At 32.3% G+C, this 24,904-nt stretch overlaps 1 long non-coding RNA gene across 2 annotated transcripts in view; it reads right to left on the bottom strand.

The window, feature by feature from the left end:
• Window positions 1-24,904, bottom strand: part of LOC127707862 (uncharacterized) — a 112,304-nt gene that overhangs the window by 9,173 nt on the left and 78,227 nt on the right. The window contains exon 1 of one of the 2 annotated variants that reach the window (XR_007985058.1): window positions 6,538-6,602. The exons of the other annotated variant lie outside the window; for it this stretch is intronic. This is a non-coding gene — a long non-coding RNA (uncharacterized LOC127707862). Of the gene's footprint in view, window positions 1-6,537; window positions 6,603-24,904 lie in introns of those variants that run through there. 2 annotated transcript variants of the gene reach the window in all.

Genomic DNA, 24,904 nt, shown 5'->3' with positions numbered 1-24,904 from the left:
GTTATTTTACTTTTCTTAATTCATATTGAAAGAAGCATTCTTATCAGTAAAACAAGCATATGTATGATTAAAGTGTAAAACTGTTACCGCGGTTTATCAAAAAAATAAAAAAAATATCGTGGAAATATAATTCTACTTTACGAATTTAATTCAAAAAGTGTTATTTCATAGCAAACCTATTGCAATATATATCAGGCGAACAGTTTTAGGTATTGATCTTTAAATCTTTCTTTTTGGTAGAAGATACTGACTTCTACATGTCACTTGCTGTCAGACATGGGACGAATTACATTGCAATGTAATGTAGTAAATCACAATTACTTTCAAAATTGACAAACCAGCATTATATTACAGTTACAATTACATGTATTATGGAAAGTAATGCATTACATTACAATTACTTTACCAAAGTAATGCATTATATTACCCTTTACATTTTATAAATTTTATTATCAAAAGAAACATATATACAACATTTTATACTGAAATCTTGGTATCTATGAAATAGGTATTTTAAAAATCTTTTCATTGCCCTATTAGACCAAACGTCAACAGTCAAACAAATGTGATCAGCTTCCTGAAGGTTATCATACAATTGTTTTGGCCTTAGTCTGTATAAATTAAGATGAGAGATGTTTCCGGCTTGGAATTTAAAATTCTGGGTTAAGATTTTCTATAAAGTTCTGAAAGTTTTGTCTTTCAACTGTTGAAAATGGGAGTAAATCACTTCTAGCAATATATTCCAAAAGTGAATCTGTAGCATTGCTTTGGGACATTTAATGGATATTTCTGAATACCAGATGGTTTTACAAAATTTGCCAAGGTTGGTTGTTCTTCTGGGTTAATCTTTGTGCATTGAATGAGGTACGTCTTCCTATACTGATATGCCGTTTTTGTATAAAGTCTTGTTTAAGGTACACCTGCCGATATTACAGTATAATACCTCATGAAGATTCTAGCTTGCTTTAAGTAATAACGTTTATTCTTAGATACTATTTTAACGTATGAGCATGGACCTTTCCAAAGATAGAAACACAATCATTGATTGATATAAAATAAGGTGATGTGGTATGATTGCCAATGAGACAACTAACCACCAACGACCAAATGACGTAGATGTTAGTAAAGATAGGTCAGTATTTTGGCCTTCAACAAGAGCAAAACCCATACCGCATAGAAAGCTACAAAAGGCCCCGACATAGCAAAATGTAGAATAATTCAAATGAGAAAACTAACGGTCTGACTTATGTGGAAAACAACAAACAAAAAACAAATATGGTATACACTGAATTTAAGGTCCTAACTTTGGACAGGCACATATAAAATGTGGCGGGGTTAATAGATATAGGAAGATGTGGTATGAGTGCCAATGAGACAACCCTCCATCCAAGTTACAATTTATAAAAGTAAAACATTATAGGTCAAAGTACGGCCTTCAACACGGAGCATTGGCTCACACCGAACAGCAAGCTATAAAGGGCCCCAAAAAATTACTAGTGTAATATTATTCAAACGGGAAAACCAACAGTCTAATCTATATAAAAACGAGAAACACGTATGAACTACATAAACAGACGACAACTACTGTACATCAGATTCCTGACTTAGGACAGGTGCAAATATTTGCAGCGGGATTAAACGTTTTAATGGTACCAAACCTTCTCCCTTTTCTGAAACAATAGTATAACATTACAACATAGAAAGACACACTATAAAATATCAATTGGAAGGCTTAACTCAATCAAAAAACGTAAATTAACACACAATGAACGAATAAATTTGATCTGTGATACCTGAATGAAAATACATAGTTAATAAAAATTATAAGGGATAAATAAGTCAAAAGTAAATAACGTGTTTAAACAAAGTTAAAGTATGATACCACTGTGAAATGTTAAACATGTTTGCGGGTGCCCACTTATATCTTAATGAGTTCTGTCATGTAAGGCATTTGGAGTTGATTACAGATCCTTGATATTCTCTATTAGATTTATTCACAATGGATTTTTACTCTCATCATAATTATATAATTGCAACCTTAGGAAAACCGTTTTTACTGTCTCATAACTGATTCATGTGACACAAGTGAAGCTGAAATCGACACTACATAAAAAGAAGCAGAAGAAATCAATAGGACATTCAAAACTCGAAGGTCGAATAGAAACTGACGACGCCAAGAAAACACTACAAAAAAAAAACAAATGCTCAAAACGGTACATAGAAAACTCAAGACTGAGCAACACGAACCCCCTAAAAAGTCTGCGATAAGTTTTATGGTCTCCATCACCACTTAGTTACCCTATGCCATATGTGTCACCTCACAAGCGACATGTGGTGGCAGTCTTACACCTTTAGATTCTATAGTCGTCTGATCTGTAAAGTTATTGATTGTGTTCTATTTTCTATAGTAACAGTGTTACTAAGTGTGAAATCGCATGACAGGGGATGCATGCATTGAAGGAGACGCTCACCCGGTTACGGTCTGTTTGGAGTTAATGCAACTAGTTCAGATTTTGTTACAAGTCTGGAGTTGAATATTCTAAATGAATTAGAGATCTGAACGTCGGGAAAACTACTGATGTCGCTGGCCTGAGAACACAGCTATAACGTAGTGCATTTCTTTAGAACAATAATTAAAAATTAATTCTAAATTAGATTTTAACAGTGCAGTAAACGTATTTTGGGACAAATTATGTCAAAGTTATAAAAAAAACTCTACGAGGTCTAACTCAAAATATGGTCTACATGAAATGACGAAGGTGCGAAGTAAATAGAAATATATAACTTGTTCTGCTAATAGCTAGACAATTCAAAAATATAATTCGAGTTTCCGTGGATGTAACACTTCTCCAAACAAAACCCCCGAGGTTGCTTACAGCATAAGAAAAAAATGATATAGTTCAATACAAAGTATCGGAGACTATATTATGAATAGTTGGATCTACTAAAGTGAATAACAACGCTGGACAGTCCAAAGACGGGGATACATATAACTCTTCAACAGCAATGCCAAACCAAAAACAAACACGGTTCAGACTTATCAACAAACACGGTTCAGACTTATCAACTGCGATAAATTCAGTTATGTTAAGACAATTCGCTTGCAGTCAATTCTGTCCAGTAGCTGACCAGACTATTCAGTATGATATTTATGTGTACATGTTAACAGTCTGAACATAGACTGAACAGATCTAGATTGACTGCAACCGAATTGTCTGGACAGTACTGAATCTACAGAAGATAAGTCGAAAAATTTACTGTAAGACTGAAAATGAATTAAAAATTTATTGTTCTGTCTTTTAAGAACTGTTTAGATCAAAATGGGTTTACTAGTGCAAGCGATCAAAGGTAGGTAGTCTCAATTGTGACAGGCGGTCTGACGCGCAGGTCGAACATAAGGTGTATTTAAGGCCGCTTTGAACCTTCTCTTTGAACATTGGCTCGATGGCCAAGAAGACACCCAAGAAATGTTCGAAGCACCTCGGAAGAACAAACTTACGAACAAAGAAACTGTGGTTTGATTCGTCGACAAAAATAAAATCTAATGTTCCCAAATTGCTTAACTAACTACAAGAAATAGGAATAGTAAGAGCGTTATTGTACAAATGTCGACATGATATTACATTTCTAATTTTCACGGAACTCTCTGCATTTGTCAAGGAAATCAGTCAGATAAAGAATGATTATTGATTCAACTTTAAACAGGAATTTGTATCAGTCATCAAATATAAGATACATATAGCTGTCGGGCATGATCCTGAACATGCCAACAAACAAGAAGGTCGATATAGTCTGCATACGACCAATCTATCTTTAAATGAATGTCATGCGTCAGGACTAAGGCAATAAAGGAGGCGCAAAACACTTTCCAAACAAATAATTTTTGCAGCAACTGTTGTAAATTCTACCTTCACAGAAGAATTGATAACAATGCGTGAATTGATGCTTGTTAGAGCAAACAACATGCCACTGCACTACACATATTTGTGAAGTGGCAACATTATGTACACCAAATGCTGCAGTTACTGGAGACTTAGGTATAACACCTATTTTTAATTAGCAGTGAAAAAGTATTATTTGTTTGTGGTGTAGATTAAATAACATGAGCTCAAATCGGTTTAATGTAAAAGTTCATAAATGGGCTGACAATATGAGTATTAAGCATAAGTGTGTTAAAGACTGGAACTTTTAAGTAAAGAAAACCTTCTGTGAACTGAATTGAAGTCATTTACTATGTCCTGAAAATATGGACACCAATTATGTTGTTAAACTTTTTATGTCAAAATAACACGATAAAAATAAGTGGCATGCTGTTTTACATTCTGATAAATCTATATCGGGTACAGGTGGCAATAAGCTACGAACTTACAGATTGTTCAAAGGAAATTTTGAACCCGAAGTATACTGTAAAATAGCTATGCCTTTCAGTCACAGAATTGCTTTCGCCAAATTTAGATGTGGTGTAGCCCCACTGTGGATTGAAACTGGGAGATATGAAAATATATTTTTAGAAAACAGAGTGTGCCATATATGTGATGATTTTATTGAAGACGAAGCGCATGTTTTATTAAGATGTCCTCTTTATGACGATTTTAGAAATCATTTGTATTGTGTTGCTGAAACTTTTAATGAAAATTTTAATACTTTAGATGATAACTTTAAATAATTTAATTTTAAGAAGAAGTAGAAATTTTATTTATTGTAAATAGTACTTTATTTCATATTGTTTAATGTAATATATATATATATATAAGGCTCCGTGTTGGAGGCCGTACTTTGACCTATAATTGTTAACTGTTTACACATTATGACTTGGATGGAGAGTTGTCTCATTGGCACTCATACCACATCTTCTTATTTCTATATATGCATTTTAATAGTCTCTTATAATTCTGTATAGAATGGCTCTCATTTTATTTAGTATTGTTTTACAATTTATAAATATCGATTGTACTTGTTGATAGATGGGACTTTAATAAAACATTGAATTGAAAAAATATGTAATTATTCAGTTAAGCTCGCGTTGGACAGTCAACTTGGAGAGTTAAGAAAAACGAAGAAAAGACAAACAAATCTACAAAACAATACATTTAAACTACAAAATGAACCCAACCAAATACTTGGAAAAGATCTCAGCTGCTCCGAAAGTGTAACCAGGTCCTAAACCAATAATGGCAAAAATCATGATGACCATGGTAAGTACTAGTCTGTTTATAAGTCTCAATCGGTGATATCAAAATCGAGGAAAAGAAGACAGGATATTGGTTACGACAATTGGAACTCGTTCATGGTCATTCGTCTTATAATACGGTGAGCCAACTCGTGATGGCATCCGTACAACTTTCGACGGTATGACTTTATGTTTACCACTTGGGACTCTTGGTTCAATGGCTTCTTTGTAAGCAGCAACCCTCTAGCATGGAAATTATGATAGGAAACGCAATATCGTTTCAAGTGGGAGATATGTACTTCATATGCAAGCGCTACTGGAATGTTGCTTTATAGAAATAGAAAGTCCACAAATGGAAATCTGAAGTTCATTTGGATATCTGCAGTCAATATAGTCACCAAACTTTTAATTATACAATGAAAGGACATCTCCTATAGAACAGAAAGTAAAGCTAAAGGCTAGTACCAGCTTCTTTTAATTTACTTTAAAAGGTCCTGTATTAATTCTGTCTAATAGGAATAAAGGAACAAGTCGGTAGACAGAGGGATATAGCTGGCACATAGAAATATCGAGTGACCTGTTGAAAACGTATCAAATATAAATTGTGTCAATACACAACTTTTTGATGATGTCATTTTTCATGACAATTTAGTTCGAATCAGAGTGTTGTTTTTTTAATAGTATGATTTGTCCCTTTTTAAAACAAAATACTCGTATCTGCGTTTGCCATTTTTTTTTAAAACAAAGTTGAACTAATTCTTCTTAAAGGTAAGTACGAAGGACAATAGTGAAAAGAATAGAGAAGTCAAATGTTGTTATACTGTTGCATATTGTAACATGTCATCTGAATATTTTAGTATGAAATACACATAACCATTAAAGTATGTAGTTTTAAAAGTACTCTGAAACCCGGTTTTGATTGCCGATTAAATTGATATAAACAATTGAGTGAAAAACGATCTTGTTTCTAATGTAAAGACATACAACCGACCTATGCCTGTTTAGGATTTCTTTTTTGTAAGGTGTCGTTTTTCTAAACTTATAAGTGACACTTTATATCTGTAATATTTATGTGAAATATCCGTTATGTTAATAAGACAAGATCACTAGTTTCGTTATGTTTCTTGCGTTGATACTTATCAATGGATGTGATTTTGGACACATTTGCTTTCATTTTGAAAAGAAGTCACGTCATTGCTTTCGTTTTCACTCCCAAGTGTGTCTGTTTTATTACTGGACTTTTGATATGAACATCGGTATACTGCCATATATTTATCTAATATACGAAATTCTTTTGAATTACTAATAATTTATTACGATTATGACGCTCTGAAAGTTAAAGTAATACATGAAATTATAAATCGTACCTTTTGCATTGGAAGTCTGTGACCCAAAAAGTGATACAAGCAGATAGAACAACACAAGATCAATTTTCAAAGCAAAAAATATAAATATTAAAATTCACCGGATAAAACTTTTCCCTGTATGACCGGAAAGTATAAGTACTACATTTGTAATTTGTATATTTCCGTGTTTTATTTCGAGTACTTGTTTATATATCATTGAAACACAAGCTTTAAACAATGACACGAAATCGATCACATGTCAAATTAAAAAGTTGATTTCAACAGTGCTGCAAAACTTATGGTACTTTTCGACATGAAAACCGATTAAACAAATCATGCGGGGTTATTTCGAGCTTAAACATATTGCAAAGAAAAATTTTTTTTATTGTAGAAGACCATTTGTTGACATCAATATGTCTTTTTTTTTTAATAGAAAAATGTCCTTTTATTCATGAATATACTAGTAGTTATGTGTTATCATAGTTACAATAGCTGATCATATTTTGAAAGATCTCGTTAACTAAGGCAAAGTACTATACTTATAGAGATTTCATGTTTGCCATTGTCTTTCCTTATTCAATCATGGAGCGCATGTATTATGCCTAGTATTGTTTTGCATTACAATAATAGTATTTTCTTATGTTTTTATTTTATAGTTTTTTACCGCAATATACAATTTTATAAGATGTAAAATAAAATGGTTTTGAAATGTTGCATATGGCGTTTAGTAGTTCATCTAATTAGCATGCAATGTATTTAAAAACAAATAGCAAACAAAAAGAGAAAGCAGAATAACGTTTATCCTATAAAATGGTTTAGATCTTATACATCAAGATATCAGATATATTATTCGTAGAAACAAATCACACTTATCACGCTTAGTTTTAGTATTATTCATAGGTTTTGATAACAGTTTATAAGTGTTTGTCAACCTAATTAAAACATGTCCCTTCTAGTTTCCTGAATTATATTTGCATATGGAGAAGACTGAATCTCCCTGAAATAAGTTGTTTACCTCCTTCTGATTGAATAGTAACATAATACATTGTGTATAACAATACCGAAAGCGAGCAACACAAAACCACCAAAAACCGGAAGTGAACTGACGTGTTTCTGAAGGTAAAGGACTTCCAGCTTTAATAGTGGCAACCGTTGTATAACTCTTTGCAAGTAAAGAAACTGTGATCACTTTATAAAAACAATTGATTTTAGGGTTGTCAATTTCATCTTCGTATTGGGTTTTTTTTGTGCTGTTGTTGTTTTCCTTCAAAACTCAGATCTGAAATAACTCCTGTTTAATTTTCTATCCGCTGTTGTATTTATAATGAGACATTGTATACAGTCGCTTAAACATATGATTAGCGTAACACATTATTAGCCTGGTATCTTTGATGGGTTTTTTTAAACCCAATGAAATACTATTTTGACAATATCTATAATACTAAAGGAATTTCCGATTTTTACAATTCTTATCATGATACAAAGTTTGATTGATTTGAATGTTTTAATGGGCAGTTACGCAATGTACGAGAGGCAACAGTGAATTCCAGTGGATATTCAAATATCATCAATTTATTCAGAAGATACAATCAAGTTAAAAAACAAATCCTCAGGGAATCACATGAACATCCAAAAAGGGCAAGACCGGGTGCTTTGACAAGATAAGCGTCTCTTTCTATTAATGCATCAGCCGCCATACGAAACAACACACTATGTCAAAACTTCACAATAGGGAGTGGCACATAATCGGTAAATTTACAGATTACACAACTATTCCGGCTCCTAAAGGTATTAGGACCATGAATGCATGTCGCTGGTAAGATGACACACCGCCACATCGTTTCGGTCAACCAATTGGTGTTGGTGACCGTGAAACGTATGTTTTGTCGATTTCAGCTGTTCTTCTTCTTAAACCTTTTGCAGCAGTGTTTGTGGCAAGATAATATCAATGTTAATGAAATAAGTATAATGTGAACATGCGCAAAAGAAACGTATCAATTGAGATATGCTAACGGCATACGATATGGCAGAGGGTATGTTAATACCGAGAACTTTTGACAATAGGAAAGTGAAACCATCACATTTATTATACATTCTAGTTGAAAGTCTTCCATCTGTGCTATTATCAAGTGAAGATCAAAATATGAAGCAGACCGTCTAGTTTTGGTCATATCCAATTGTATCAAAGATTACTTGAGTATATTAGATGCAGGCACTCAATGAAATGTGGGCTATTCAGGGACAGGAAATCATCAATATATGAGAACGTAATTGTTCATATGAATACCAAAAAAAAAACAAATCCGCCACCAGGAGTGCACTATACGTGACTTAAGAGAAACCGACTATTTGTTGAAGTATCAATCCACTTTACTCAACTAAACAAAAAGTCCAATGTTTTGATGACATCATCTTCGGTGTATTTGTTGTTGTACTTTTTATGACCTAAAACAATGAATTTCTATCTACGATTCCAACTTTTGTAGGGGAAGCACTGTTCAATAAATACTTAGATATAGGAAGATGTGGTATAAGTGCCATTGAAACAACTCTCCATCCAAGTTACAATTTATATAGTAACCCATTATAGGTGAAGGTACGGCCTTCAACACGGAGCATTGGCTCACACCGAACAGTAAGCTATAAAGGGCCCCAAAAAATTACTAGTGTAAAACCATTCAAACGGAAAAACCAACGGTCTAATCTATATAAAAACGAGAAACGAGAAACACGTATGAACTACATAAACATACGACAACTACTGTAATCAGATTCCTGACTTAGGACAGGTGCAAACATTTGCAGCGGGATTAAACGTTTTAATGGTACCAAACCTTCTCCCTTTTCTGAAACAATAGTATAACATCACAACATAGAAAAACACACTATAAAATATCAATTGGAAGGCTTAACTCAATCAAAATACGTAAATTAACACACAATGAACGAATAAATTTGACCTGTGACACTTGAATGCAAATACACAGGTAATAAAAAAATTACAAGGGATAAATAATTAAAATCAAAAGTATATAAACAGGTTTAAAAGTTAAAGTATGATATCACTATGAAATTTCAAACAATTTTTAGAAAATCATCACTTTTGAAGAAACCTGCGTCATACAATCTTTCAATTGATCATGGGGAACAGTAGTTTAGAGCGTTAACACTAAAAAGGTTTTGAAATTGTAATGACTATGAATGATGATTTTCAAGAAGGTCTTTCAAATTTTAAATAAACAACATCTAAATGACACCACTGGTTTAGTATACCTCATCATAATATTTTTAAAGGCAAACTTATAATGTAGAAAGATTAGTTGTAAAAAATTAAGAAAGATGTTAGTCGAACATCTGAACCCTGCTTAATATACATATATAAATCTTGAACTTAAAAAAGTAAAATCTAAGGATTTTGAAAAGTTATGGCGTCAAGTTTAAAGGCGGGATTTTTTTTTATCGTCATTTTTGTTGTTGTTTTAAATGAGGAGAGATAGACTGATTTGTTGTTTTCAAACAACTCCTCTTTCGGGAAATTGGAAAGATTTATATGGGTTTCCCAGATTTGTGTGAATTCAATGTTCTTGTGTAAGTTATCTACGCCATTTTTTTTTTTAAATTTCTAATATAAAACAATATTGTAAGAGGTTTTATTTGATGGAACAACAATATATTTGTTGTGAAGAGAGGAAGATGCATCAATAACATTTAGCTTTTTGTAAGGGTTAAACACGAGGTTCATTCCTCCTGCTCCCACTTTTTATAAATCTGGTAAGAAAAGTTAAAGTTTCATGTGGGAATAGGGGGAAAACTTGTGCAAACAAAGGATTATACTGTATAAACATTGTTTAATCAACTTTTAATTGACAAGTGGTTTTTTTTATAGGTAATAGGTTATTTTTGTATGTGTATGAATTCTGTGTTTTTAATTTAAATAAATACGCAAGAAATGGAAACAAATATAAGTAAATTATTTTATTTCTTTTATAACACAAATTCAACAGTAGATTCAAGCAAGCATTATAATATGAAACAAACTATACAAATTAACAAGATTCAAGATTCTTTATTTCTCAAACACCATATAGTTACAATGGTACAAAGAAGTTCATCAAAAGTTATAACATAACATAAACACACATGACAAGATGAGATGCAAAATAATAAATAAAATAAAATAAACAGTAGTGGCGAAGAGTGGTGATTTACCAGGAAGACTTACTTGAAAAGTTATAACCCTGATAAATTTGCACAGCATTTTTAACTTATTTTTGTATTCTAGCTGAAATAGTTTTCCAAACTTTAGTATATTAATTCTGTGCAAGAAAAAAGTATTCAAATATTGTGCTCGAAAATTTGCCAAAGAGCTACACTGCAAAATGTAATGAAACTCATCACCAATCTCGTTGCATTGACATAAATTACAATATCTATAGTTACGTTCAATTCTATTCCATCTACCAGTTTCGATGAGTAGCTTGTGGTTTTCCGTTCTAAATCTACAATATGTTATTCTATTTTTATCACTTAAAACATTCAGATATTCTTCATATTCAAATTTTTGTTTAAACAATTTGTAGGCCAAACCTTTTGATGAACAGTCAATATCTGCTCTCCATTTCTGTTGAAACTGATTAAATAGTGTTTTAAACTAATACCCAACCATTTAGAATTAAAGCCTTGTGATAACCATATTTTGCTATATCAACATCTATCTAATGTATCTTTAACGTATTTCAACCAATCTGACCTAAATTGGTTTTAAGAATTCTTCAAGAACATGTATCTGTATAACATTTTAGCAATCCTGTTATCCTCCCCATTTACCATTTTTGACCAAAAATTAACCATATGCAGCTGTATATATAAAGACATGGGATAAATACCAAGTTCACCATAAATCATAAAATTAGGTGTCGACTTCTTAAGATTTAATAATAATTTACAAAATTTTAAATGCACTCTTTCTATAATATCAGTATCACTGAAACCCCAGATCTCACATCCATATAGTAGGATTGGCTTCACAATTTTACCAAAGAGATCATATTGAGTTTTCAATGCCAAGTTGTGCAGCCTCCCCTTTTTCAATACTTCATACATTGCTTTATTTGCTTTTCAAACTAAAATTTTCTTAGCACTCATAAAGCTACCTGTTCTGAAAAATTGAACAGCGTTAAAACAAATCAAACATTGTAGCACACACCTTAAAAATTCAATGTATATATGTTACAAAATCACTGGACTAATCAGTGATTTTGTAAAATCACTAACAGTTTCAGTGGTTTTGTGAAATCCCTGAAATTGTTAGGGATTTTACAAAATCAACTGAATATAGAGCTAGGGATTTTGTAAAATCCCTGATTGCAATTAAGTATAACTTACTATTAGAAATGTGTTTTTCTTAAAATAAAAAATATTATGATCACTAATGATTTTGAAGTATATTTGTTTATTAAACACTATGAGCTAGATCTAGTGTATAATGATAGTGACTAAAAGGCATGTAAACGGATATTTTGACCACTGAATTTACTTATGTTTGCATGGCAAGTTTGGGTGACATCTATTGTTACATAATTGCCGTGTTTTTGATGCATGTCTGTATCAATCAACCTGTACTCGGAAAATTGAACTCTTTGTTTATTCAGAGACATATAATACAAGTATATGTCTCTGGTTTATTATAGACTTAACGACAAAACCTTTACTGTAGCAGCTCTACGTTTTTTTAGTTGGCATTCCTCTCAAAGTTCCTTGTAAAGTTTTAAAGCTTTGTTTGAAACATTTGCACACTTTCAAATTGCGTACTTTTAATACCATTTTGTTCCTATCACCATAATCTACTGACATGTGAATTTTCTGAACTGTACATGTCTTCAAGACATACATAATATTTTTAAAACATCAATTTTTTTCAAATCTCCACATTGAAGAAATTCATACATACATTAAACAAAATATTTACTTTATTTGGATTAAAAGAGTTGAGAAAGTTTAGAAACTTATTCAAATTATATCACTTTGTGATAAAATACATGTATCTGATATATGGCCAAAGTAAGTTAAACTTTTTTTTATTTTTGCTTGGTTAGAACCTATTCATAAACATGCTAGTACAAAACAAAATATTCTAACCTATATTTTTCCATTATTATTTTGTGAATAAGAATGTTATTTTGTAGGCAAATTAATAATACAACAAAAATTTGCTTTTTATATATCAATTTTCATGTAGCAATAAGATGCTTTTGATCTGATATGCATGTAATATTTGCCACTGGATCACATACCACTCAATTTCTTATACCTTACAAATGTGTTTTTCTTCTCTAATGACAGCAATCAACCTAATGTTACGTTTTCATATTTGATTTTAAAAATTTGATACAATTGGTTTCATTTCATACAATAATAACAGAAGAACTATAATAAACAGTAACTTTCTTTCAAACAAGGTATAGTGATAAGAGCTTGTTTTGTCTTCTTTCTGTGGCTCATTGACAACGTGTTTTGTAATGGTCCCATCAGTATTTTGTTACATTGTCTGTAAAGGGCGTTTAGCTGATGTTAGTATCAATCTGATCAATGTCGGTTAGGGCATTAAACCACACAGCTTCGACCTCAGGTATGAAACCTGAATCCCTGTTCATTGTGCTTTTCTCCATATGCATTGTGTGTAGTGGAAAAAACAGTGGTTTGCGTTGATGTAAAGAAATACATAATATGCTGCATTTCGGATGGCGACTTCATAGTCCAGGAAGATAGTGGTAGGCTGAAGTTGTAGTTGGTGTTGGTGACATACATCTTTGAGTGAAGTCAGGAACGGTGTGTATATTAGTTCGCTCTTGGCTGGAAGTGAACTGTGTACCAGTGGATAATATATATATACATTGCGCCGTCAACCATTGCGTGAAATGTGTAAATTTTGAAGAATAGGCTTGGACAGGAGTAAAATGTACAACTGTGTTGTCGTCTGTTATTAGGAATGTCACCTTTGGTAGTACGTGCCCAAATACCATCTATGTTGATTTTATCAACATTTTTGGTAAAACTGGTAGATTCTTCTTGCGTTTGTTGTACATGGAAATCTTGCAAGATGGGAAAGTTTGTTTTAATATTAACTATCATCAATTTATGTGTTCGGATGGCAATTTTTTAGGTTTACAAATTCAATGATGTTTTAATCTTACTTCTATTTATCTGACTTATTATTATTTATTTTAAGGTAATTCTTTGAAGAAGAAAAAACATATTACAAACAAACAGTGTATTATTTTTTTTTTAAATAATATACTTAAACAGTGTATATGTTTTCTTTTAAAAAAATACAGGTAAACCTTAGGTGAATTCTTAATTAACCTTGATTGTTATAAAAACAAATTATTTATCAAAACATCTATTGTTATTTGCATGTGGGAATAGAAGGAATAGTGATTTTTAAAAAGTGGGAATAGGAGGAAGACACCAAACACGAGTGTTCATGAGACACCATTGTTTTTAATGCAATTATGAATGCATGATTGGACAACCTTGATAGCTTGATCTATTCATGTAAAATGCAGAGCTTTAGGTTACCTGGCACACGCTTAAACCATCATCGAAGTTGTTCATTAGTTACGATGCCAATGTCCCCGTTTATAACAATACCAGCAGGATTATATTTGTATTGTATTGGGATGATAAGCAAGAACAACCTAGTGGTTTTGATTTTATATCCTTGATAGTAAAGTTCTCATAAACTCTTTGCCAATCTTGGATATAATGACTTTAGTGTAGGTAACATAAATGACTGGTGTACTTTTATCTTTCAAGTAATTAGGTAGTTTTTGTCTGTGCAGATTTTTTGTCGAACATATAGCTAAACGTTGATAGTATCCAAACTCTAATTAACAATTTAACTGTGAAAAAAAAACATTTATCATCTTTTAAAGTAGTTGACTAGGATTTAAATAGCCTGTGACTACCTATCTTGATAGTTGTTTAACCCAAGTCTGTACTTCGCAGGATTTGTATCAGTAATGGAATTGTTTTTGCTTTTTCAAATAGTGAATTGATCTGAAATAGTAGTCTGAAAATTTTTTTAATACGAGTGTACTTAACATCGAAATGTTTTTGAACAGTAGTAACACGATTTGGCCAGCAGGTGGTATATGTTTCATTGACCGTTACTGATATTGCGTCGAACACATGTAGTTCATAATTCGTAGTTATTGATAAAACTACACCTTGGACACCAAATATCTACACCATCATAGCGCGGTGAACAAGGGTAGATTTTTGTGGTTTTAATCTCCCAACCCGAACATACACATAGGTTTACCATTCGAAAGAGAAAACCTTATAATATAAGTTATACTGGTCATAAGGTTAAAAAAATGTTCAAAAACAATATCACAAACATCGACAGATTTAAAACAAAACTACAAATATTCAGTTTTCAACCCATTTAAAGTTGATATGACCTAGACCTTATAAATCACTTAAGTTTAACGGAAAAACAAATGTCATGAAAAATATAACATTAAAATTATTTTTAAACCAGCATGGTATGCGATGTATAAAAAAAGAAGCAGTATAACAGTAAGGTTAAATGTGACCTCATATTGATTTTTTTTCAAATTTCTGTTTCTGTTGCTACCGATTATTTCTATTGATTCTTCTTAAAATTGTTTCTTGTTGAGTAGTTCACTCAGTTAAATGTCTGTTTGCTGACCACTTTTACTTTCTGACATTCATCAAGCCTTCTCCCTTTCCACTTGCAACATATGATAGGCTTTGAAAAGAACTGAGGCATATATCTTTAGCATTGTCATTTCCGTCAACTCTCACAAGATGTAAAAAATATTACCACACATTTCACTTGCCTAGCAAGGACAAATGTTTATTAATGGAAGGTTCTGCTTAAGGCAAACATATTCATTTTAGCACACATATTGACCTTTACAAGTACAGACAATGTCTTGTAGGCAGTCCAAATACATTTAACCCTTTAAAAAAATGTTTCGGCTATCCTGCTCAATTGCATACTGTAGTAGAGATCAAAGAGGTTGTTTAGCAATATATGCAAACATAAATTCAAAAAATAGAAGCCTGGACAGAGACAGAGAGTTTAATATGTAATTAATCAGGTCATTGTGTACTATTTTACAATATCATGTTTGGTCGTACAACAAAACTTCTAGTTTTCTTGCAACTGAAAGGTATTCATGAACATCACAGTTTGCCAGACTTAAGAACTTTGAAAAACCGTTTTTTACAAATGCCAAACATTGACGATGTACGCTGTATCAATGCAGTAGTAAATAAGGAGTAGGAGGAGACAGTTCATGAAAAGTTAGGTATTCTTCTCTGGAAATCTCTTTCAATGTCGTTTTTTAGATATACTAACAGCGGAATGCAATATTTGTTTCTGGAGTATGACTATCATTGTTTGCATAGTTGCTTGCATCCCAGATATTTTCAGATTACCTTTAATTGATTAACAGATGGTCAGGCATCCATAATAGTTATGTTGATGCAGGGTAATATGTTAAATTTTCCTTGGGCTTTTTGCATTTGTATGGCATCTGAATTTCTACAAAAAACAACGAGTTTCGAGTTCAGTTTCATAGTAGAGAATCACTGAAAAAGATCTTTATTTTTCAAAAAACGGGGCTTCTTTTTCACTTTAAAATCATTGTAAGTTACCGCAAATTTATGAAAGTAGTATCGTGACCTGCATTTGTAGACTTCATTGATTCAGGTTTTTTTTTAAATTAAAATGATTTGTAATGCAACTATAATGAAATAGTTCTTGAAGTTAAAGTACTTCAACTATCAGTTTATCGTCATTGCTTTCTTGAGCAACACTATGGGTGCCGCATGTGGAGAAAGGAACTGCTAATCTTTCCAGGGCACCAGAGTTCACCTCCGGTTTTGGGTTGGGTTCGTGTTGCTCAGACTTTAGTTTTCTATGTAATGTTTTGTTATTGTTGTATTTTCTTCTTGTTGTTATTATTTTTTGCCATGGTATTGTCTGTTTTTATTGGACTTCGGACTTAATTTTCGAATGTCCCCTTGGAATCGTTCCTCTTTTTTTTTAAATATTCAAGTCTGGACATCGAGTCTCTAGCGAGAGATAAACGGTTCCCGCTAGAACTAAAGAAAACACCCAGACTTAATATGAAAAAATTAGAAAAGCAAATTTTTCATTACCCGTAAATGTACATTTGTATTAACAAAAATACCAAACTCTACGGTAAATCAAAAAATGGGAAGTCAATAAAACCTGACAAACCTAAACGCTATACTATATTAACCAACGAAGCGACTGGGAAACAGCTGTCAAATTCTTGACATGGTACGAGCGATTTCCGAAAAAAAATGGTGGATTAAACCTGGTTTTATAGCTAGCCATGCCTCTAACTTGCATTAGAGTTGTTTAAAGTTCAATTTTATTGCAAAAATTGTGTGAGCAACCCAAACAGACATAATTGGTTAACGTGACAATAATTGGCATCCAGTAGCCGAAATCGCGTAAACATATATCATAAATATACAACACAGCTGACTTCAAAAATCCAATCTAACGTACTATAAAATCTAACAAAGACGCCATCAAAAAACGTTTTGTATTTGATAGTACAGATTAGTAAAACATAATAACATATACACACTTTCTGGATAAAGTACAAATTAAGTATAATATAGTGGATTAAAACAGGAATATTTGTAAACATGAAATAAACGTAAATAGAAAAAAAATGAAATGTATTCCATATTTTGATTTCAGTTTATCAATTAAGTTGCACATCATCAGGACACAATTGTGCTTTTTTGTATAGAATATGTTCAAGAAAAAATAGTTTATGTTTTCTATTAAAACAAATGAATTTTATTTATAAATTATGGGGCGGTTTTTATGTTCAGGAAAATATTTCCAGAATATTTTTTAAACGTGTTTCCAGTTTTTAGAAATATATTTATATAATGGCACATAATTATATTTGTCACTCGGTCGTCTTATGATGTAAAAGACCGTTCCTTGCTGTATGTTTTATTTCTTCCAAAAAAGAAATGTCATACATTGTTTCTTGAATCATTAAATCTGTTACATGATGAAATATAAGTTAATATTTTCATTATGTTCTCTGTCTCTTTGTCTATTACAATACATGCTAAGTAATAACCAAATAAAAAACGCTATTTTGTAACAGATCCTTAATATCAATGGACTGCATTATTTTCTGCAATGCAAGCCTCTGTGTAACGAACTGCCGTTTCCGGTATTGTATGGTAATGTTGTTCAGGAACCAGATAACCCTGGTGATCCATCGTGTCGGCTCTTGTGTCCATTTCAATTGCATGGCATTCCACTAAACGGTGTGACGTACTAACAATCAATTCGTTATACCCGAGATTATTTAGCTCTTCGTTATTTTCTTCTATTCCAGTATAAGTTGAAAATTCGGTATCAGGTAACCTTTCTTTTACTTTCTTGAGCTTATCTTTGTAAATTCTTATTCTGTAATTAAATATTGAATAAGGAATGCAGTTGAATTTGGTGACAGTTTAAAAAAAATGAAAAGCAAACGTTTGAAATGGAAAAATTCAGAGAAAAAATAGAAATTTTCCTTCACTAACAAGACAATATAAATAGTTGTTATCACTGACATTGATTTATAGATTCATAACCGAGAATGGTCATCGTGCCTGACAAGATCTAAAACTGGTGTTTTATTTATTTATGAGATAAGAATTAGATGGGATAGTCGCTGGTTTATATAGTTTCTATTCTATAAATTATGTAGACTATTATTTTCGTTTGACGAAGGAATTAGAAAATAAGTGTAATTCGTTGAGTCACATTTTAAGAAAAGGAGTGCGGGATTATGGTTACGATGATTGAAACATATCTGTCGTCATCTGTGAAACAGATATTCCGTAAAGGTCAACCAACTCGTAATGTCGTCCGTATAATTTTCGAAGGGATGATTTAACTTCATCACTTGGAACTCTTGGTTTAATAGCTTCCTTGTAAGCAGCAATCATCTATCAAGGAAATCTTGATAGGAAACGCCAGCCCTTAAATATTATATCAACTGGGAGATATATACTTCATATGCAGGCGCTGCTGGAATGTTGCTACATAGAAATGGAAAGTTCACAATTGCGAAGCTGAAATCATCACTTTTGGCGATTTTTGTTTGTCAATTTCTAGATGTAAGTCAAGATATGAGGCAGACTTAACTGTATAAGAGAGGCGAAAGATACCAAGATACTCATAAGTGAAAAATAAATTTGACAACGCCATGGCAAAAAAAAAAGAAAATGACCAAAACACAAACAACAGTACTCAAAACCCAACAGAGAAAAACAAAGACTGACCAACACAAACCCCACCAGAAAACCGGGGGTGATCTCTGGTGCTCCGGAAGGGTAAGCAGATCCTGCTCCACATGTGACACTTGTCGTGTTGCTCCTATAAAATATGTTGATAAGGTATTTCAAGTGATTAGACATGACACAATAGCGGATTGGTAATTGAGTAACACAAACTTTACAAAACTATAAACGACGTTTTTTTTTTATTAGAAACAGCAATAAACGACAACCACTCAGTTACAGGCTCCTGACTTGGGACAGGCACTTTAAGAATGTGTTGGGGTTAAACATATTTCCCCATTTCTAAATTTAAATGCCATTACACAATGGATCTGCAAAATATATGATCCTTAAATCACTAATTTAGCAAACGCAAGCATTATGGTACACAACATAACTTTCTATTTTGATAGATTGATGTTTAAAGTATATAAAACATTTAAAAAAACTGGTATTTAATTCTCCCAATTAAAGATATAAGAAACCAGTTTTTAAATGTTTAATATTACTTGCCGACTGAAATATCTGACAATTCGACGTACATGGTGGCCTTGGGCTGTTTTCTGCTCTTTGGTCGGGTTGTTGTCTATTTGACACATTCCCCATTTCCATTCTCAATTTTATGTATATATCATTATGCGTTGAACTAAATATCTGACATGTCCACTAAAATGTAAGAAGTGTTGAAACGTTTCTTATTTTTCAACCTTTTATTTCAATTCACTATGATGTTATCAACTACAAGCCACCATTAAAGACTTCAACCATTAGCAATACCAATACTGTATTAAAGTCAGCTAAACAGGGCCTGTGTGTGATACATATATAACATGTATAATGTGAGGCATTTCAAAACAGGGTTGGCAAAAAAAAACGGGTTTTATGAGTATTGCCCAGGTTTTACTAGGTAATACTACATGTAGGCAATACTTGGTAATATGCAATATTGGTACGTTTTTTAAAGAGTATAAACTCAAGAAAGTTAAGGTCCAGTAACTCTTAAGACAGACAAAAACACACATAGACAAATGTTAAAAGTTGTTTTTTTTTTCAATAAGAGTATTAAAATTTAGATAATCCTCTTAAAAATTTATTAAATTGTCTAAATTGGTTTTACTGTTAACATGTAAACAAATAATTTTTTAAATGTTTGCTATATATAACTTAGATTTAGAGAAAACAATAATAAAATCATGTTAGGAAATGACCATTCGACTGTACAATTTGAACATTGCTATTTAAGTGATTACACAATTTTAGCATACTTACATGTACATCACTTATTAAAAATTAATTATTGTCCCCCACGCGACGCGTTGAGGGGGACATAGAAATACTAGGCGTCCGTCTGTCCGTCTGGTCTTGTTAGAGTTCTCACGTGTACAATTCTTGCCAGATTTTTATAAAGCTTTTTATTTATATCATAGGTTATCACAGCAATGTCTCGGACGAGTGTGTGCCGATCAATTATTTTTAAAACAGTTAAGCCCTTAGAAATATTATTTATCAGGAAAATTGTATTGTTAGAGCTCACATGTGTACAATTTTTCCAGATTTTGATCAAATTTATATCAAAGGTTTATATAAGCAATATCTCAGACAAGTTCGAAAATCAGTGCCGAGCAAATATTTTAAAAAGAGTTATGCCAATATTCTTTATATTCGAAATTGCATAGTTTTGCCCTCTAGCCTTCATTTTCTCTAAGATATGTTTAAAAACTTTTAAAGTCCAAAAATAAAGAATATTTTTTTAATTATTGCCTTTGGATAGATAAAAAATTGAAAACAACACGTTTAATAATTCCATGCGTCCGAAGCGCTTTTCTGGATTTACCTTCATCAGGAACGCTCAATGCCAAACATTTGAAATCCGAGGGATGTATAAGTACCGAAACAGTTGAAGAGCTATATGACAAAAATACCTTAAACAAATAGCCAAAGTCATCTAAGGTCAACTTTGCCTGAGGGACTTGAAACCTTAGTTTCTTTATAATTTCAAAATTTATCAACGGACAATTTTAGAAAAGTTTGTTATAAATCCGAAGTACTGACAACTGAGCTGATGATACCCTCGGGGACTGATAGTCCACCAGCAGAGGCATCGACCCAGTGATGTAAAATATGTGCAACGCTGGGGACGTTGGAACTCTGTTATTTTATTCAGATTGTAACAAAGATTTGTTTATATCACAATACTAAGTCTTTTCATCTCAACCAGTTTGGGTGGCATGTCCCCTTATGGTATTTATTTAGTCTTTTTTATTTATTTTAAACTTTGTAATATAAGTTTTGTGGAAGGCTCCAGGAGGGGTAAGGAGGGGGCACTTACTTTTAATGTAGGAAAATAGTCATAGGAAAAAAAGTCTCGGAAAAAAGTCACAGATAAAAAATCACAGGAAATAAAGTCATAATAATAAAAAAAATTAGTAAATTTGGTATTTAAATTAAATTTTTGAATGTATATATTTTTTTATATATTTCTATGAAGATGTAGGCAGAATCTTATACGGTATATGTATTATAGGTCTCTAATGTATGGAAAAAGTCACAGAAAAATTATTTGAAATTATATGTAGTTAATATCAACTGATAGTGTTTCAGAATATTTCAACATATTTTAATGGTAGAATGCAGGGTAAGATATTTCAATGTTTGAGCTTATTGTAATTAAGTAAATTTTCATAGATTATAAACATAATGTTGACCATGAAAATGTCAAGTTTTTTTTTAAATTAAACAGATCGTTATTGACTAATTATTAATAACTGCCTTCAGTTTACTGCTTATATTTCGTGTCAATCATCTACTGTATAGGCAGATTATAACACTTTTAAAAAACCTTAACAAAATTGTAAAAAGTAAAATCACAAAAATACTGAACTCCGAGGAAAATTCAAAAAGGAAAGTCCCTAATCAAAGGGCAAAATCAAAAGCTCAAACACATCAAACGAATGGATAATGGATAACAACTGTCATATTTCTCACTTGGTACAGGCATTTTCCCATGTAGAAAATGGTGGATTGAACCTGGTTTTATAGCTAGCTAAACCTCTCACTTGTATGACAGTCGCATCAAATTTCATTATATTGACAACGATGCGTGAACAAAACAAACAGACACAATAGGTAAAAATGTCAAAAATAGGGGTACAGCAGTCAACATTGTGTTATCATCTTAATCACTATAAAAAAGAACAAATGTAACAAAGAAACACAAAAAGACATACGTCAAATTTAACATCCTCATTTTGCTTTTTTATACGATTTTATTTATCTATGTAAAATCCACCCATAAAGAATGGAGGGATTTAAGTACTGGCGTAGAATCGCTCGTTTGACGTCACACAGGTAGATATAAAATAATTTTGTCGTTCAAAGTATGACGGGATACATAAGTACAGAGTCACGTCAAATGGATATCACAAAAAAAAAAGACTTAACAGTAAAAGTTAAAGTAATATAAATAAAATTAAAATAATTCTGTATCAAAGTATGACGGGATACATAAGTACAGAGTCACGTCAAATGGATATCACAAAAAAAAAAAGACTTAACAGTAAAATTAATATTAATAAAGACAAATAAAAGAATACTATAACACGTTATTAAGATGATAAACAACGTCAGTACGCAGAATCTATACTTCAAGACCATCGTGTATTATTTGTGAAGTTGATACGGAATATTTATCAACAAGGTCTTGGTACCTTCCGATGAACTTTTTTAGAAAAAGGACGAGACGTTCTTTGACATACCCATGGTTCATCAACTTTCTGCTCAGATACTGGTGACGTTTTACAAAGTCTGACTAGGAGCTGCAAGCTCTTGAATACCGAATAAGTTGGGAAATGTATATCCCATATGCAGGTGATGTCGGTATATTGCTACTAAGGTTGGGAAAATTGATAATTTCAAAATTAAAATCGTCTCGTTTGTCATAGATTGAGATAGATTGGTACTGAGATGACTGTGTATGTCAAATTCGAGGTATAAGTCTAAAAATAAGGCGGAGGAAGCCGTCTCTGTTGTTTCTTTAATTTCTAGTTCTGGGGGATATATTAATGGAACCCAATCAGAAAAGTTCGGATTGTCAATGGAAAGAACATTATCAATATATCTGAAAGTGAAATTAAATAACCTGGCTTCTTTGATCTTCTTGTTTTTGACAAGTGTCTGATGCAACTCCGATTCATATGAAAATAAGAAGAGGTCGGCAAGGAGAGGCGCACAGTTCGTTCCCATAGGAATGCCGACAAATTGTAGAAAAAGTCTACCTCCAAATTCAACAAATATGTTGTCAATAAGAAACTACAGTATACTGATCACTTGTTACTCTGTGTAGCATGTTTTTACCCTTTTGTTCACTATTAACAAAATATGCCTTATGGTATCCCAAAGTAATAAATTTATAGCGTATGCTACCATTTTTATGTTGAAAAGCATTGTGGATTATTTCTTTTAGACGGTTTTTCAATTTCACATGGGGAATGGTGGTATACAAGGTTGAAAAATCTAAAGTTTTGATAGAACTAATTTCAGAAAAATTATCCAAAAGTTCTTTAGAGTTTTTAAGAATCCACATATGGTTAATACCACTACGCGAGTAAACAGTTTCACAGTATTTCTGAAGACCCTCTTTCACTGCGGACAGAATTTTAGTCAATCTAATGGACAATTCTTTAGTGGAACATGCAGATGAGCCGGCAATGTACCGTTGTTTGTACGGAATTTGGTGAAGTTTAGGTATATAATACAAACATGTAAGTCCTCTGATTTATTGTTCAATGCAATGTTCATTGAAGCCATGAAGGACTTATGATTCGCCAAAATCTGATCCTTGTCAAATGATATGTTTTTGTATGTGGGATTACCTGAGTGCTCATTTATTCCTAATTCTTTTACAAGACACTCGTAGTAATACGATTTGCATACAAAGACAATGTTATTTGAAGCTTTGTCCGCAGGAACAACAACATACTTATCATGAAGAGATGATAGACATTTCACAGCCTCTTTGTCTCTGAAAACGGACTTTGGTCGATCATTCACACAGTTTTCAACTTATGAATGCGACGTTTAATCAGAGACCTGAAAAAGTGTCCAGTTCAACTTCTTCTCGTTTAGCCCATGCTCTGGCGTAGTCCTCAATGGAATTCATAATTATTTTGAAGTTATGGTTCCAATTGATGTGTTTGGGTTTTCTAAACTTAGGACCATGAGAAATCACCTTTTGGAGATTTTCATGTTCAATTATGTTTAGATCCCCATTAATAACATGGTCGGAGGGGCTGTAATTGCAAGGCGAGTGGGAACAGTCACATGTCAGAGGGTTTTTTAGGTATTGTTCTAAATCAAGGTCCTGTAATGCTTGTTTATAGTTAAACATTTTGGGTGCAATGGTTTTGGTGTAACTGTAGGATACAATAGGAACAGACTGATTTTGAAAATAAATAGGAATTTTAGATGTTACCTCCTTGTGATGTAGAACGTTGCTGATGTTGATTGCATCAATTCCTCTATTTGTAAAGTAAACAGGAAGGAATTTCCTCTTTTCCTCATGTAAAGGTTCCGATCTTACTGGTTTAAAAAGACGGAAAATAGCTACATCACAAATTATACTGACAAGTCTGTATATTGGAGAAAATGTATTTATGCATCCTTTGTCAAGTGCATAATCTCTCAAACATTTTAGAAAATTAACAGGCAGTGAAAAAAGAATAGTTCTAATGTAATGTAACCCTAGCGGATAATGAAGATGAGAAAGAAGGTCATCAAAGCTCCTAGAGGGCGATCTAGATTTGGAAGACTTTTTTACATTAGGCCGATGGTAATGTTTTTGCCCATGACTGCGTTGGTTTCGTAAGGTAGTATTAAATAAACTCATTACATTAACATCACTGCAGGCTGGACTTGACAAATTTCCTACTCCTTTGACATTATCATTGCAACCATATGGCATTGCAGTACCTAGTTCCCTTATCCAGAAATTTTCTCTATCTTTTCGGAAAGGAGTACTAAGTAC

Source organism: Mytilus californianus, unplaced genomic scaffold, assembly GCF_021869535.1.
Source record: "Mytilus californianus isolate M0D057914Y unplaced genomic scaffold, xbMytCali1.0.p SCAF_7, whole genome shotgun sequence".
In the NCBI taxonomy this organism is placed as follows: domain Eukaryota; kingdom Metazoa; phylum Mollusca; class Bivalvia; order Mytilida; family Mytilidae; genus Mytilus; species Mytilus californianus.
Note: the sequence above shows the minus strand (reverse complement) of the source record. Positions and strands in the feature narration are given on the sequence as shown.